Raw genomic sequence first — 17,982 nt, forward strand, 5'->3', positions numbered from 1 at the left:
AGTGAGTACATGGAAAGTGTGATAACTGATGAAAGTTCATTAAATTGAAATTCAATATTGATAGGAAAATTGAAGAAAATAATGACTTACTCCCACATCGCTAAGTGGAGAAGACAAAAGAGTAATGAGGAGATACTAAAATAAGAGACAAAGGACAATAGAGAAACATAATTAAAACAGACGAGGTCAATGGGCGATCAAGAAGGCCCATTGCCTAGGTGGTGACCTCCATTTCACTTTGGAGGAGTGCCTTCCTAAGGACGATCCAACTGGTTGATCCTACGTCATAATTTGTGACAATGAGGGCCTGCATTTGCACGGCCCCTACCCTATTCAAAGTACAGCTATTTCTAGTATCTAATTTATAGGCTTGTGAGTTATTTGAGTACAACTATTTCTAGTATCTAATTTATAGGCTTGTGAGTTATTTGAGCTCCCACTTTCTCAATAATTTCTATCTTTTCCTATTCTTCACAGTGAAACATTAAAAAACAAATGCTTTGATCTTTATATTAGAATTTACAATTGTATTAATGATTACTAAGAAGTTGCAGAATATCTATAGCAATCAACCTGAAAAAATTGAAAAGAAAAGAAACATAAACAAATAGGTTGATAAAATTGAATACTTCACTTTTTTTTGTCTGATTCTTGCGTCTCATCTCCCACATCGATACGTTATCCATGTAGGCAAGTTGTAACAACATTAGTGGACACAATGTTATACTATGACAAAAATAATTTATAGCAACAATAAATATGCACATTAACAAATGGTATAAAATCTTTTATCGACATTAGTTAATTGTCATCTGATCAACTATCCCTATAGGCTTTAGCGATATGTACATAGAGTACGTACTAAATGTTGGAAAACTATATGTACAATGAAAGCATACCAAAATATGCTCCTTAAATGAATAACAGATAACTAGTAGGTTTATGCTAGAACACATAAATTTGTTGAAATTTAATTCAAGAATTATCTCTTGAAGCGTGAGCAGATAAGTTAGACAGACCTTCAAGCGAATCCACAAGATAGACATCAACTTTACAATCTTCTACAATGACCCCAAGTTCACATCCGAACTCTCTCAATATTTGGGTGGACAAATATTATATAGAAAATCTTCTTCTTTTCTAGGTTAGAAGAACCCTTACTTATAGAAATTTCTTCTCAGTCCAAAAGGGAGAAGAAAACCCAAGTTTTTTCTTGTAAATTAAAAAACGAACGTTATTCCTGTAATGACCGGGTTCCGTCATTATAGAAAATTCAACGGGAAAATTTTTTGGGTCGGAAAACTTTTTCGTAGTAACTTGAAATTTCCCACCTAGTCCAAATTTGGACGAAATTGGAGTCATTAAGGTGTAGGGAAATCCGGTAACAACCGGGTGACTTATTTATGATTTTGATTACATGAATAGTTAGATAAGTTGTTAAGGAACCTGTACGACTTTACATAATTGAATTCGGGTGAGTACAACTCCCGAAATCGATCTTAGCGTGAACAGTATTTTCTGAGCATCGTTGGTTAAAGGGGTGTTGTGAAATGGGGGTCTTGAAATTATTAAAATAGCTCACTAGTTCCATGCAAGCCGCTGGGGCGAGATTTCTGCCGCCTGGGCGGGGCCGCTGTAGCAGGGTGAGGACCGATGTGGCGGGTTTGACACGACTTAAGGTCGTAAATAAACCCCAAAATATCTTTATTCTGCACTTTTTGATTTTTAGAGCTAAGAAACGAACCCCAAGCGACTCTTGACAGTTTTCCACCATTCTTGAGGCTAAATGTAAGCTTTTCACTCCACGAATCCATTTTTCGATCCGTAGAACGTAATAGAATGGGAAATTATCGATGGGGAATGGTTTTGATCTAGATTATATGTTGGGAACATCCCTTTTTGGATACTCGGGATCATGGGTTTGATCTAGGGTTCATAGAATTGTTAGTAATTTGGGTAATTAGTGATTGATTATTGATTCCCATAATATATTGATTATTTGTAGACCAAGAACAAGCGGAACGAATCCGGAAAGGGAAAGATCAAGCTTATTAGGGTTTCAAGCTTGTTTCGAGGTAGGTGATGGTTGTGATTATATGATTGTGTGATGTATGTTTGTTCTTGCTTCATTATGATACATGTATGTATGCGACTACTGCACTGTTGATCACACTTGTTGTAAATAAGATAAATGAATAACTATATGCCATGAATCACTTCATTGTATGATTATTGAGAATATACTTGTGGTTATGACTGTGGTGTGTTGATGGATCGGATACCGCATTCTGGTAGACTAATTCAGATCGATTGCCATGTTTCGACATAATTATGGGATCGTTGCCACGTTCCGACATAAATATTGGATCAGGTACCACGTTTCAGTATGCTAACAGTTTGGGTTTGGGTTTCATGAGAGGACCATGTCGCGCCCCGTTTTTCGCAAAACGGGTTTTGGTGTACGACCTAACAACTCTTTTGGGCTTTGGAGGATTGAAGAGTCGCCACCTAACGAATTAAGGCGCGTTAGGGCACCTATCTAACCTAAACTAATTCTAGCTAAGGTCAACGAACCAGAGATCAGGGTAAGGGTTCAAATTACCTCGAGGGAAAGGTGTTAGGCATCCCTCGAGGTCCACAAATGTGGATCCCGACCGTATCTCATGCAATATGTGGGGGTTACAAATAGCAAGTATGGTCACCTCATTTATTATTTATTTAATTAACATGGTTACTAAGTGATAAATAATATTAAACAATTAAAACCATTTTAATTATTTATTTAATTAATTAAGCATACGAAAACTAGGTGATAACAAAATTAAGCAACTAAGGGCACTTTAATTATTTTAGTTAATTAGATAGACATGCGAGACTAAGTGATAACATAATAAATAAATATTACACAATAAATAAAGAGATGAGCAAGGAGATAGAAATTTGCACAATTAGATAGAATAAACACTTTTTATTTTTATTAAACTACCCCAAATAATTATAACAAGTAAAGGGAGACTCTGAAGACTTTAGGATCAGCACTCGACTTTTCTTTATTTCGGTCGGTTTCTCGTAGGGACAAACAAAACCAAGGTTTGTCATTTAGACCGAGTCGATGTCATCATCTCCATAGGGCCTAAACTACCCCTACCCCACCACCGCATGCATTTCGTCTCTAAAAGGTGCCTATCGTCTCCGCTTAAGGTCCAAGAGGCATTGGACTGCTATTAGGGTGAATTTAGACAAAGATAAAATATAATAGGCCCACCTAGACACTAAGTCAAACAATTTGGACGAGCATTTAACACATATGGTCTCATATTGGCCTCTAAATTTTATTAAATATGCTAGCAAACACAAATAAGGTGCGAAGGTTGCATGCTAAGTGTGGCATAAAAATACAAACATTCAACATAACATTTAATTAATTTTAGAATGACAGAGAACTATTACAAATCACAAAAGCTTATTAGACTGATTCGATAAATGATTTAACTAAACTGGGACACTTTATAATAATGTGAATGGGCAAAAAATATTTTAAAAACAGCAGCAAGTTATTAATACCAAAATTATTTTAAAAGGGCAAACAATTTATTTGGTGCAGAAAATAATTAGCAGCTGATTTTAGGTAACAAAACAATTAATTATGCTATAGAAATTTAATTATTTCATGCAAATTTTAACTTGGGAAATTAGTTTTTTTTTTTTTGTTTAAACGGTACAGTTTTTTTTTTATGCAAGATAATTAGGATTTTAATATAATGAAAATTAATAACCTATAGATAGGATATCTATGTGAGAAAAATGCAAAATTTATTTAAAACTAATTGTTTAACAAGCAGTCACTAGGATTAATTAATTGAAGCGATATTACCATCATTAACGTCTGATTAATTAAGCCAAATGGTGACATGCAAAAGTTAGCAATTATCCATTAACAAAAAAAAACTGAACATATTATTTGATCCTTTACCAACACGATTTTCAGACCTATAGGCATGGCATCTAAAAAAAGAAGAATAATTATTTAAACCTAACACAAATTATTGCACACAATAATGCCAAGGTTATTTAAATCCTATAGACATGATTTTTATTTTTTTTTAGATAGCATACTAAGAGTATTTATCAAAAACCTAGATGCTGATTTCTATACCCCGATGTATACTCTTTAAAATGAACTACCAAAATTACTTATTACATCCTAAACATGATCTCTAAACACTAGCACGTTGTCAGCTAAACAAGATAACAATTAATCACTACTCTAAATCAGATTTTATGCAAATATTAAATCCTATAGGCATGGAATCTAACTTTATGAATATATGGAGCGATATTTAAATTCTATAGGCAATGCTTCTAAGTTTAAAGTTAAACCCAAAATGTGATATATTATTGAGCAAAGCGGCTATTTATTTTATCATTTTTTATACAAGCGAATTGATGATGCACCAACATACCAACATAGATCAACATGCAAAGGTCACACACTTTAATTATTATTGCATGCTAAGAGGCGTATTACAACAGATTTATTAGTTATTTTTAGCATATAATTAGTTAGCATTAAATAGGTGGCTAACATAGAACAAGTCTGCAATTTAAACGACAAATAAGTAATAAAATATCAACCAGTTATCTTTTATTCTAATTAAATTTTAGCATGAGGAATGAATAAGCGATTAAATCATACTCCTATAGGCATGTCTCTATCAACAAGTAAGTTGGCGATAAAATAGCAATTAGCACGTAAGTCCCCTCCCTCTTTAGACGATCTCCAAGTTATATCATATATATAGGAGAGTTTACAAATTTATACAAATATTACAAACCAAAATAAATAATAAATACAAATTCAAAATACATAAAATTAAATAATCTAGTCTCCTGGCGACTCTTCAACTTGAAACTTCAAGTTCGGAACCTGTTAATTGATAAGAACAATATACTAAAAGTAACAACATAATAACAACCATTTACATATTTAGACTGAAACTGTAGCAACCAATCACACAAACATAAACACCCATAGGAAAAGAATAAGAAACCAACCCGGATGCTTCCTTTATTTATTAAAATCCATTTTGGATTCATGCATACAAGTAAATAATATTGATGCAAAACAGAAAATTAAATGTGTAGAAATATACTAACCGATTAAGCAGTTTATTAAATCAGCAATGGAGACAAACTTAATCCAGAAAATGACCCGAACATAGCAAAACAGCAACACAGAGATGAACTTTAGTTTAAACCGGAAACTTAATTCCCTTGTTTTTTTAGAGTGGACAACAATATATTTTAGTATTTTTTCATATGAGTAAATTTGGATGTGAGAGCAATGTCCGAATGAGTCCGTCTTTTTTTTTTTTATAATGAAAGGAGAGCCTCTTTATATAGTAAAAGAGTATGACACATAAAAGAAAAGAATCAATTAAGGAGTCAATTATAATATATTCCTTATGCAAAAGAAAATCAAAACAGACTTATTTAACCAAATATAAACAAATAAGAATCTGTCAATTTTAATTAAGGCAACACGAATCAATTAGCAGAAAATAATGCAATCAAATAAAATCAAGTAAAAGTGGGATGACTACCTTAAAGGAAAGAAAATAAAAATGTAGCTCACAATAAGTTATAATAGTGATAAGTTAGCATATTCTAATATATACTTGCCATATAACTTTGTATACCCAAGACACTAGCACCAATAAATATACCACTGATGCCGTAGTTAAATCAATAAGAGAAGGTACGGATTGTATTTTATTTTCGGGAAAGGAAAACAATGGTGATAATTGAGAAAAGGAAGATTTAATCACTAATTCTACTAATACTAAATACCATAATAAAGCAAATCACCACAATCTAAATATGGCAAACGAGAGTACATCAAGGAAATTCAACAGATCCAACAAATTTGAACAAGTGCAATTTTAATCGGAGACATCAATTTAGGAATTCAGAAAGCAACAAAGACTATGTGAATTCCCCCAATGATTAACGATTTTCTACACAAAATAATTGCATACCTCAGAATCATGAACTCCCTAATCAAACCAAAATATATATATATAAATTAATTAATTAAAATAATGAATCGGAAAAGAAGCAAACCTGGACGGATCTGTCAAGATCCGCCTTAAAAAAACTCGAAATTTCTGGGGAAAAGGCTTTGCCGGAGCTGTTGCTGCCCAGTCGGAGCACCGCTGGTTGCTGCTCGCTGCTGTTCGTCCTCGCCGGCTGCTGGAGTTCGCTGGTGGCGCCGTCTGGTTGCTGCTGCTGTTGGCTGCTCGCTGGTGGAGAGAAAAGAGGAGAGAAGTAGAGGTGGCCAGCGACTGCTGGCTTCGCCGGAGCTGTTGTTTGCCACGCCTGGCTGTGGTCGCCGGAGCTGCTGGTGCCGGTGGAGGAGCTGTTCGCGGCTGCTGCTGGCTGCTGGCTGCTGGTGGAGGAGCTGTTCGCTGCTGCTGTTGGTTGCTGCGCTGACTGCTGGTCGCTGGCAGATGAGGGACACAAGCGGAGGAGGAGAGGGGAAAAAGAAGGCTGGAGAGAGGAGAGGGCGGCTCCTCCGGTGACTGTCGCCGAAACGCGACGAGAGAGAGCACATAGGCGTATCCAAGGAGGGGTCACCGGGTTCACGTGAACCCATGCTCCCATCCCGAGATCATATATAGTAGTGTTATAGTTTTGAAAAATATTGAAATATAGATGTGTGAACCCATATTCAGAGTATTATATAATGCGATGATGACTGGGTGCACCTCTCTACGTGAGGTTAGAAATTTGAATTTTATATTCATCTTGTTTTATTTCTCTTTGTAAAATTAGATAACACCTCTTTAAATGGTTATTGGTAACACTTTTGACATTTTAATTAGTTTTGGACCTATAATATTAATTTTAACGGTTTTCAGTAATAAGAACCTAAATGTCCAACCGATCAAATTTATATTTTAGATCAACCTTTTTGTAATAATGCACCCATCATCCCGAAATCCTGGATACGCCTCTGAGAGAGCAGCGGCGCTGCTAAGAGAAGAGAGAATGAAAATCAGAATTAGGGTATGGGTATTTTGTTTAGAATAGGAAGGTTTTGGAGGTTTAATCCGAACCATTGATTTAATAAGAGATGAAGGGATAAGATTCAATCAGGATTTAATTTAAGGATGGACGAATGGGATTAAATGGAATTAAAATTCTGAAAATTAGATTGAGAATTGGAATGGCCAAATTTGTAATAAAATTAGCTAGAATTGAATGAAAGGGTGACTATAATTGAAATAAAAATTGAAATTGAATAGGCTAGAATTGGAATGAATTACAATAAAATAGGCTAAAAGTTAAATGATTTTGAGGAAACTTTAAGAAATGCTATTCAATTATAATACTACAATTTTTTAATATATAATTAACATCACTTAAATTTTAAAACATTTGAATAAAATAATTACTTTGAGTTTTACTAATAATTTTAAAAATATCTTAATAATATTTATGATAATTTTATAAAGCACACATACTAAAATGTACAATTTTTAGACAAAATCAATTAAAATTTTAAACTCGAAATATTTTTTTTTTAAAACACGTATTTAATCGAATAGCATTCAAAAAAGGTTAAAGGTCGGTCAAAATTGGGTGTCAACAGACCAATGACTTGTTATAACTGTATATTGTTGAGCATGTGATATTCGATATTGTATATGTTTGGTATTTTGCATGTTTATAATGTTGTATTGACTTGCTTATGTTACACTTAGGGGTCGTTTGGTTTGAAAATGAGTTATGATGGGATAAGTTATGTTGGGATAAGTTATGTTGGGATTAGTTATGATGGGATAAGTTGTGTTGGGATTATTTTTTATTGAGTGTTTGGTTTGTTGTATTCAAAATAATAAATTTTAAGAACAATTTATTTGTTTACAAAAATGCCCTTCATTAATGTAAAAAGTGATATAACAAAAGGGTTGAAAGAGACATTTTTGTCATTTACCTATTTTATCCCGGGATAAGTTATCCCGGGATTACTATACCACCCAAGGAGAGGGATAACTTATCCCGGTACTAATTATTAATCCCGGGATAAGTTATCCCGAACTTGCCAACCAAACAACAAAATAAGCGGTACTATAATTTAATCCCGGGACTATTTGTTACTATACCTCACACCAAACGAGCCCTTAGTGGGATAGCCGCGTGATCCTACTTGTACACTGTGGTTGTGTACTGATACTGCACTTGCTCTTTCTTTATTGAGTATAGGGCATCTTTAAGCGGCTACTGACATACCTCATTTAGAAGATCAGTGATCATCGTTCGAATTCAAGGGTGAGCTAGTTCTTTCAGGCTTCCATGAGTTCTCCTTTCGTCTATGTCCACATTTCGGGCTTAGACTTTCTAGTTAGTCGATTTGTTCATTAGTTTGGGGTTGTGACCCATCTTGTTTAGACTTGTTGAACTTTAGATGTTTTGGTACATTGACTTTCAGGTTCTAGGTATATTTTCCGCACTTGTTTAGTTGATAGACTTTTGTCTGGAGTTTATGGGAACTCCCTATTTCTTTCCTTAGTATTTAACTTGTTTGGTATTCTTAAATGCTTTAGTTTTCGGTTTAGTTTCTTGGTTTGGGTTGTAGTAGTGGTTCTCCCACCAGAGGGTTAGTGTGGGTGCTAATCACGACGGTCTAGTAGAGTCTTGTGGAACGGTACGGGGACACCTTTACTTTTCTTTGAGAGGCTATATGACTTTAGAAAATCTCTCTATTTTCTCTTGTCTCCTTTCGTGCTATGACTTGATTCTAATTGGTATCTGACGATTCAAATTGGTATCTAACCTCCTTCACTCTTTTGTCCGCAGATGGTTAACACTAGGTTCAACAGCGTCAAACCCATAGCTCCCGTCAATGCTCTAGCTGAGGAATCTGCAGCGAGAGGTCGCGGTTGAGGCATGGGTAGAGAAAGAGCTAGGGGTAGAGGTCGTGAAAGAGTAGCGCCTGCTGGGAATAGAGCTTCTGTTGAGAATGCTCCTATGAATGAGAACCCTCATGCGCATCATGAAGAGATAGATGTGAATGTTGATGTTGAGAATATTGAAAATGTTGAGGATGTGGGACAAGAGAAAGAGGTGCAGGTGGAGACTACAGGTATTCCTCCCTTATATCCAGTGTTGGATCAACAGATTATGTCATTTTTGAAGGGGTTGGTTGGTCCTGGAGTGCTTCTCTCTGTTCAAGCAGCTCAGGCTCCCGCCCGTCTTCCTATTACTAACACTGCCCCTAAGACCGGTGGAACGGGAGGTAATGATGTTTTCTTCCGTCCTTTGTTGGGTTTTGTTATGACTGGTAATAAGCATGAAATGTTGACTAAGTTTTTAAAGCTAAAGCCTTATGTGTTTCTTGGTTCTGAGAATGAGGATGCTTATGAGTTTATCTTAGACTGCTATGAGAGGCTTCATAAGTTGGGAATTGTCCATCAACATGGGGTTGTGTTCGTGACTTTTCAACTTCAAGGTGAGGCTAAGTAGTGGTGGAGAGCTTATATGAAATGTAGATCTTTAACTTTACCTCCATTTACTTGGACCTAATTTCATGCCATGTTTCTAGAGAAATATGTGCCTCGAACTTTGAGGGATCGCAAGAAGGATGAGTTCATCGCTTTGGAGCAAGGTGGCATGACTGTGGCTGCTTGTGAGGCCAAGTTCCATGCTTTGTCTAGATATGCTACTCAATTGGTGACTACTGAGGAGGAGAGGATATGTTTATTTATTAGGGGACTAAATTCTGAGTTACAGGTTTTATCTGTTTATATGACCTCTGCATGGAGGAGCTTTAATGAGGTGACAAACTATGTTAAGAAAGTGGAGGGGGTGAGGTGGACGATTAGGCTAAGACATTGGCAAAAAGGGCCAAGAACTCGGGTAACTTTCAAGGTTCTTATTCCAGAGGTTCAGGGAGGCCAACACTTGTAGCCAAGCCAATTCAGTTCACTATGCCCGCCTCTACAGGTAATTACTTGGGAACTCCACCTCATAATTTGATTCAGGATAGCCAGGGAGTCGCACCTTCAGCGGGCATCAGGCTATCTTTTGATCATACATGTTACAAATGTGGAGAACCTGGGCATATGAAGAGAGATTGTCCCCACCCACGAGTGTTAGATTCCGCGCAACAGCAGACTAGAGCAGTGGTACCCGCGTTAAATGGTAATAATGGTAGAAGATGTCCACAAGGTGGGCGATGAGGTAATCAGCGAGGCCGTAGAGGTAGAGGAAATATTAATGCTAGTAGGGGTAATGTGCAACTAAGCAGAGAAGTGGTTCGTCAAGATGATAGGGCTTTGTGTTTTGCCTTTCCGGGAAAGAATGAGGTAGAGACGTCTGACACAGTGTTCACATGTGCTATTCTTGTCTGTGATCGGATGGCTAATGTGTTATTTGATCCGGGTTCTACTTATTCATATATATCCGTGCGATTTGCCTCATAATTTGCTATGATTTGTGTACTTGATGCCTCTATCTATGTTTCTACCCCAATTGGAGAGTCAGTCATAGTCACCCATGTCTATCGTGTTTGCCCTATTTTGTTTATGAGTTTTCAGACTTGGGCTGATTGGGTGATTTTGGATATGACTGATTTTGATATAATCTTAGGCATGACTTGGTTGTCCCCCTATTATGTTGTGGTTAATTGTATTACTAAGTCTGTAACTCTAGAAATTCTGGGGAGGTAAAAATTAGAGTGGGAATGGGTGTACAAGCATAAGAAAACTAAGATCATATCCTCCATTCGGGCTAGTAAACTGGTAGGGCAAGGTTGTTTGGCTTATTTGGCTCATGTTAGGGATGTTGAGGTTGAGATTCCATCTATTGAGTCTATTCTTGTGGTGTCAGAATTTAGAGAAATGTTTCCTAATGATTTGCCTGGTATGCCTTCAGATAGAGATATAGACTCATGCATTGATTTAGAACATGGTATGTGTCCCATTTACATCCCTCCATATCGCATGGCTCCAGCTGAATTAAGAGAGCTTAAGGCTTAAATCCAAGAGCTTCTTGAGAAATGATTTATTCGTCCTAGTGTTTCCCTATGGGGCGCTCCAGTGTTGTTTGTTAAGAAAAAAAATAGTAGTATGAGAATATGTATAGATTACCGGCAATTGAATGGGGTCACTATTCAAAACAAATATCTTTTGCCTCTAATAGATGATATTTTTGACCAATTGCAAGGTGCATCTGTTTTCTTTAAGATTGATCTAAGGTCTGGCTACCATCAGTTGAAAATTAGGCCTGAGGATGTGCCCAAGACGGCGTTTAGGACTCGTTATGGGCACTATGAGCTTTTGGTTATGTATTTTGGTTTGACCAATGCGCCTACAACTTTCATGAGTTTGATGAATATGGTGTTCAAGCCATTTCTTGATTCTTTTGTCATAGTCTTTATTGATGATATTTTGGTCTATTCGAAAAGTGAGAAAGAGCATGCCGACCATCTTCGCATTGTTTTAGGTGTTCTTGGGAATTAAAGGTTGTATGTTAAATTTTCTAAGTGTGAATTTTGGTTGACTTCGATTGCATTTTTTGGACATGTACTGTCAAAAGAAGGGGTAATGGTAGATCCTCAAAAGATTGAGGCGACTAAGAATTGGGTTCGACCTAGCTCTGTGATGGAAATTAGGAGTTTTGTTGGGCTCGCTAGCTATTATCGTCGATTTGTGAAGAACTTTGCTTCTATTGCCACTCACTTGACTAATTTGACCAAAAAGGAGATACTATTTGAATGGATTGAGAAATGTGAAAAGAGCTTTCAAAAGCTCAAGACTCTCTTGACCACCGCGCCTATTCTAGCATTATCGGTTGAAGGTAAATATTTCATTATTTATTGTGATGCTTCACATTCTAGTTTGGGTGCTGTGTTGATACAGGATAAGAATGCTATAGCTTATGTGTAACACCCCTAAATACTAACCAAGAGTCGCATGTCAATTTACCATTGCTTAATTATTACAATATGTTTTACTCTCATTTTGGGAACTTGAAATGTTGTGATAATTACTAACTTGCTTAACATAATTTGTGATAGTAATTTAAGGTATTGTATTGGGGTATTTTCGTAATATTCTAATTAGAATTATGTATTACTTTAAAAGAGAGGTGAGTGATAGACATATAGGTATATATGTATGCTTTTTGGGCAGCCAACTTTTTGTTTGGGTCGCCTCTTTTGGTGACATCTGTACATGTGATAAGTATCACCTTTGTAACTATATATTTTCACACCTCCTTTAATTAAATTCATTTTCCTCAAGTCTAAGAACATTGAACCTTAACTAAACAGATTGTTCTTCAAAATCACAAGAAAAACTTGGCCCTTTTGGCTGGAATTCAAGAACACACACTTCTTTTTGGTAAGTGACGAAATCTGTTTCATAGCTGAGTAGTGTTTGGTAATTTATTCATATCTCTCTCTCTAGAACTCCGTTTACAGTGAATAAATATGATTTGGAACTCTAATTTGTAGACCTACAACTCTTATGTTTATGTAAAAACTCTAATTTAGCTGTTATGGATTCGAAATATGGGACGCAACATAGGACAAGTTTTGTCCAGATTTTGGAATTTCAAATCCTGTATGAACAACTGTTAGTGTTTTGAATATATCTTGTTGTACAAAATATATTTTGCGGTAATTCTTGTTTGTTTGCAACCTTAAGAGATGTATCTACATCTTTCATGAAGGTTATAAAGTTTAGTTTTGTCGTTTTCCTTTTCAAATCTAAGTTGCGACATGAGGTACTAGGCAGGCCAGAATCACTGTTGTGGGAGCGTCGTGTTTGTACAGGCTAAGCTTACTTATGATGATAATCCTGTTTTACATCAATATTATTGAGCTGCTGGGAATTAAAGAAGTTATTTAATTGTATTTTTAAGGTTGTATATACTCGTGAACAAGTTGAGGACCTTGATACGTTGTGGTCTACGGTTTGAACTCTTTAAGTTGTGTTGGACTGTTTCTTTGATAAAGCACTGAGGTTTGTGTATAAACTTGTACTTGCACTCTTTTAACTACTGGAATATTTGAAAGTTGATCTTGGTACCTTGGATACCTCTTGTCACTTTGCATTGTCGTGTTGGTATTCTTTAAGACATTAAAGACGCTTGTGTAACTCGCCCACTTGTACGGATTGTTTGATCACTTGGCACTCTTGTTGGGACCTTGTCCTTCTTGTGGCTGTTACTTTGTCACTATTGGCATGCCTCTTGATTCAGATCATTTGCCATCTTGACTCTGGATTTTTAGTCCTTCTTAAGAATGAAAGTTGTCCATTTTAAGTACGAACTAGGAAGCCATTTTTAATATGGTTCTTGGTTCTCTTAATTATTGGGCTTTGACCCTTCTTGATACAGGGCATTGACCTTTCTTGATACTTGCTTGTGCTTGGTGTGAAGCATGACGTACGTATTGGGCAAGCCTTGTTATTGAATCTCTTGGAAATTTGTGCTATGAGCGTTCTTGACATTTGAAACTTTAAATATCGAACTTGATACTCTATATATATTGTTTATTTGATTTATTTATTATGTTAGAGTATTTTGCCCATGACTTGAGAAAGTTAACTTGGTGAATCTAATGGCTTCGAACCTATAGTTTTGCACCACTAAGCTATATTTGTTTCTATCGTAGGGGAATGATCGAATGGATGCATGAAGCTGGCCATTAGAGATGGAAATTTTGAGAGCCTTAAGGAAGATCACATTTGCATATAGGCATCTATATTTTGTATAAACCTTGGGACTTATACATGATCTATGTGTTGTATATTTACATGAAATTTTGAGGACTAATTTGATCATGTCACCATGGGTTGTAAAATAAGTATGGCTCTATGTTTTGTTCTTTTGGGGTGTGTAAGCCCAAGTCTTGTAATATATTAAATTTACCACTAATTTTGAATGATTGCGTAAAGCATGAACCACCTAGTTTGGGTACTCGGAAGTTGGTAATATATATATTTTTATATTTTTTAATAGTGTGAGGACAATATATATGAAAAATAAATCTTATGAGTTATTGGCTTATGCTAGCTCGGAAGGGTCGCTACATTGTGCCTCGCGTCGATTGAAGTTGCATGAGAAGAATTATCCAACACATGATTTGGAGTTGGCAGCGGTAGTGTTTGCTCTTAAGATTTGATGGCATTACCTCTATGGTGTTAGGTGTGAAGTGTTTACTGATCATCGTAGTTTGTAGCATGTGTTCACTCAAAAGGTTCTGAATTTGAGACACCGAAGATGGATGAAGTTACTTGAAGATTATGATGTCACCATTCAATACCATCCGGTCAAGGCTAATGTGGTGGTAGACGCTTTGAGTCGAAAAACGGTGAGTATGGGTAGTTTAGCTTGCTTGAGTGTATCCAATCGACCTTTGGCTAAGGAAATTAAGACCTTATAGTCTAAGTTCATGCAGTTGGGCATCTCAGAAAGAGGTGGGGTGTTAACTAGTATTGAAGTGAGGGACACGTTCATTGAGGAGATCAAGGCCAAACAAATTGAAGATGAGAATTTGGAGAAGCTTAGAAAGAAGACTGCGATTGGTAAGGCACAAGAGACCACTCTTGATGCGGAAGGTGTGCTCAATTTTAAAGAAAGAATTTGTGTTCCTCGAGATGATGACTTGATTCAGAAAGTGTTGGTAGAATCTCATGGTTCGCGATATTCTATTCATCAGGGTGTGACGAAGATGTACCGAGACTTGAAGCGAATTTATTGGTGGTCGGGCATGAAGAAGGATATAGCGGAGTTTGTGGCTAAGTGTCAAAATTGTCAACAAGTGAAGTATGAACATCAAAGGCCTGCATGTTTGCTTCAAAGAATGCCAATACCGGAATGAAAGTGGGAAAGAATAGCCATGGATTTTGTGGTTGGTCTTCCCAAGACTTTCGGGAAGTTTTATTCTATTTGGGTAGTGGTTGATAGATTAACTAAGTCAGCCCATTTATTTCGGTAATAATAGATTATAATGCTGAACAATTGACAAAGTTTATGTGAAAGAGATAGTAAGGTTGCATGGGGTGCTCCTTTCTATCATCCCAGACCGTGGTATCCAATTCACATCCAAGTTTTGGAGGAAATTACATGATGAATTGGGCACACAACTCACTTTTAGTACAACCTTCCATCCACAGACAGACGAGCAATCATAGAGGATTATTCAAATGTTAGAAGACATGTTGAGGGCATGTGTGATTGATTTTGGAGGGCATTGGGATAAATTTCTACCTTTGTGTGAATTCTCCTATAACAATAGTTATCACTCTAGCATATATATGACACCATTTGAGGCACTCTATGGGAGGGGATGTAGATTACCCATAGGATGGTTTGAGGCTAGACATGTGAAACCATTGGGGGTCGACTTAGTGAAGGATGCTCAAGATAAGGTGAGGAATATTCAAATTAAGCTTCTAGTAGCCTGATGCTTATTGTGACCAACGACACTAGCCTACGGTATGAGTGTCTACGATCGTCGATAGTATAGTAACCCAACTAAAGGTTGGGGTCGTGTCCCAAGAGAGTGGTTTTGAGAATTGATAGAAAAATAAAATCTAGCTCTAACTAGTCGTAGCTAAAGATATTAACGAGTAAAAACATAGTAAATTAAAGGAGGTGACACGAAAGTGTCAATTATCAATTTGGGGGTTTTGTCACAAGTAGTAAAAATAGCAAAAATTAACAAGAAAATCAAGTTTGGGAAAATGTTCTTGGGGTGTGACCGCAATACAAGCTGAGATAAATTGTTGGGTACATGCTTTCGATAGGAAATTTGCAAAATAATAGTGACAAGGCTAAGCTTTAAATGGAAATAAGTTCCCTCTCGGGCAACTTACCCCGTTCAATGGGTTCCTCTCGGACACCCATTGCCACATAAAGACCAGCCTACGCCTTACCCCACTCACTCTCTCGAGCTGAGTGTTAGGATATGGGACTAGGGCTCACCCTCTCGGGCTGAACCTTATGTCGACCCACTCCTTAGGCCATCAATCTAGTGGACTTTGTTTCGCGACCTCCCTCTCGGGCAAGCCGAAAACACAGGGGTGATTTTGTATTTGCAACTATAAACCCATTAGATTAAACCACAACCACTAGGTAAAATCACCATTAAACTACATCGAACCTATCAGCAAGCAAGACCCAACAATAATATCAACGCATATTTGCTAAATCACACCCCAAGAATGGGGATTTTTAGCCACACATCAAGAAATAACAAAATACACCTAAAATGATAGTAAAATCAAATATGTATAAGAAATTAAACCTTAATTTAAGCAAAAGAAGAAGAATAAAGAAGATCTACTTCCAACTTAGGGAAGATGAACTCCTTTCTTCAAGTTCCCAAAAACCCTCTCTAAACTTGAGAGAAAATATCTAAAAAGTACTATTCTAGTCTGGAAATTAAAATAAAAGTTTGACTATTAAAAATAATAATAAGTTCAATATTTATAGACTTCAGAAAATAGCGCTGGCGGATCTTTTGGCGAAGTTAGTCGATGTCGCCGAATGACTTCGGCGACTCGCCCTTCGTCTGTCTCATTGCCGTTTCGTGCTTGCCTTCAGCACCTTCACGTTCTAGACCATTGGGTGGTATAATACTGCTTCACGGAACTATTCGGCGAAGCGCCGACTGCTTCTTTCATCGCCTTTTTGATCCTTCTCCTTCAGGGCTACGCGTACTGGAACAAAGAGCGGAGTAAATCCATTCGGCGAATCGCCAAGTGTGCTCGGCGATGCTGGGTTTCAACTTCGTCGTTCTTTTCAGCCCTTTTGTTCCTTTTTGCGTCTAAGTGTCCATGCTTTCACTAAAACTTCAAAAACCTGAAACTTAAGAGTTTTCATCAGATATTTAGACAAAATAAGCATTCGAGGACACTATTCTTAACAAAATAAAGCACTAAATGAGTCCAATTTGTGGACTCATCACAGCCTAGAATAGACAAAAGAAGTATGCGAATCATAAGGTAAGAGACATGACGTTTCAAACTGGTGAAAATGTTCTTATTAAGGTATCACCCATGAAAGGGGTGATGAGTTTCGGCAAAAAAGGTAAGCTAAGTCCGGGATACATTGTTCCATTTGAGGTTCTCGAATGTGTGGACCGGTAGCGTATAGATTGACTTTACCTCCTAATCTATCAGGTGTTCATCCGGTATTTCATGTGTCTATGTTGAAGAGATATCATGGTGACGGGGATTACATCATTAAATGGGACTCAATTGTGTTAGATAAAGACCTCCAATATGAGGAGGAACCGATTGCATTTCTTGATCGTGATGTGCACAAGTTGAGGACCAAAGAGTTTAACTCCGTGAAGAATCAATGGAAGCATCGTCCAGTTGAGGAAGCTACTTGGGAAACCAAGAGGGACATGCGAGACAAGTATCCCCAATTGTTCATTGATTCAGGTACTACTTCATTCCTTTCTTAGCCTATTTTTCCTAAGTTTGTCACTCGGGGACGAGTGATGGGTAAATTGGTATCTATTGTAACGACCGAGTTCCGTTATTATAGAAAAGCCAACGGGGAAAATTTTTAGGTCGGAAAACTTTTTCGTAGTAACTTGAAATTTCCCAACCTAGTCCAGATTTGGACGAAATCGGAGTCATTAAGGTGTAGGGAAATCTAGTAACAACCGGTTGACTTATTTATGATTTTTATTACATGAGTAGTTAGATAAGTTGTTAAGGAACCCATACGACTTTACAAAAAATTAATTCGGGTGAGTAGAACTTCCATAATCGATCTTAGCGTGAACGGTATTTCCTGAGCGTCGTTGGTTAAAGGGGTGTTTTGAAATGGGGGTCTTGGAATTATTAAAATAGTCTATTGGTTTCGTGCAAGCTGTTGGGGCGAGATTTCTGCCGCCAAGGCGGGGTCGCTGTAGCGGGGTGAGGACCGCTGTGGCGGGTTCAACGCGACTTA

The 17,982-nt window shown here is 36.9% G+C and overlaps 1 protein-coding gene and 1 non-coding gene across 2 annotated transcripts in view; one reads left to right on the forward strand and one right to left on the reverse strand.

The window, feature by feature from the left end:
• Positions 1–17,982, reverse strand: part of LOC125830992 (LOB domain-containing protein 1-like) — a 393,543-nt gene that overhangs the window by 275,364 nt on the left and 100,197 nt on the right. The window lies entirely within an intron of this gene.
• On the forward strand, positions 169–328 carry LOC125831800 (U1 spliceosomal RNA). The gene has a single exon (XR_007443207.1). It is a non-coding gene; the product is annotated as a U1 spliceosomal RNA (small nuclear RNA).

The sequence above is a fragment of the Solanum verrucosum genome, unplaced genomic scaffold (assembly GCF_900185275.1).
Source record: "Solanum verrucosum unplaced genomic scaffold, falcon-dt-bn FXZP01000049.1, whole genome shotgun sequence".
Taxonomy (NCBI): domain Eukaryota; kingdom Viridiplantae; phylum Streptophyta; class Magnoliopsida; order Solanales; family Solanaceae; genus Solanum; species Solanum verrucosum.